This window comes from Myotis lucifugus, unplaced genomic scaffold (genome assembly GCF_000147115.1).
Source record: "Myotis lucifugus unplaced genomic scaffold, Myoluc2.0 scaffold_434, whole genome shotgun sequence".
Classification (NCBI taxonomy): domain Eukaryota; kingdom Metazoa; phylum Chordata; class Mammalia; order Chiroptera; family Vespertilionidae; genus Myotis; species Myotis lucifugus.
Window position 1 is genome coordinate 825,865 of NW_005871482.1, and position 846 is coordinate 826,710.

Below are 846 nucleotides of genomic sequence, written 5' to 3' on the forward strand. Positions count from 1 at the left end.
TCCTCTCCAGTCCAGGACCCCTCGGGATGTCCGGCTGATTGCTCCTAACTGCGCCCCCTGCTGGCCTGGTCACCTCAAACCCCCCCCCCCCCAACTGGTTGCCCCTCATGGACACCCACTGGCCTGGTCGCCCCACGCAGCCTGCTTGTTCAGTTGTTTGTTGTCCCTCACTAACCCCCCTGCCGGCCTGGTCGTAGGTAGCCATCTTGTGAGGGCGTGTGGGTTAATTTGCATAATACTGCTTTATTATATAGGGTAAGTAGTTGTTGCAAGAATGGCAGAGAACTCCCACTATCCCTTCACCCAGAAGCCCAATGAGGTTTGCCAGTTGTCCCGATAATACCTATAGCACAAGCTTCCAGCCCACTTGATGGCTGTGTCTGTCTAGTCTTAAGTCTGACACAGCCCCTCCGTGTTGCCTTCCCTTCCACAACCTGACATCTCAGGTGTGGTTTGCAGGTCACTGGTGATGCTGACAAGGGGGAGGCAGAGTCTGCGTCAGGAGTGGAGACGCGGCAGCTTGGATGTGAGATAAAGAGAAACGGGGTGGTAGCTGGGAAGGATGTTGGCCCCCAGGACAGGGGGAAGCGGTGCAGCATCGGAGTGACGGCAGATCTGGCTGCTCAGCACACGCTTTACATTGACTGTCTGCTACAGCTTCAGTCGCTTCCCACTTGGGGTTTCTGGTGACTTCTTCATAAGTGCCATCTGAACTGTGAGTACTTTTAATAATTAAAAAAAAATACGCATGCATGCGCGCGCGCGCACACACACACACACACACATACTTCATTGTAACATCAAGAATCCTGGTCATTTTGGGTTCCTCGGAACCACTTTTTCCCT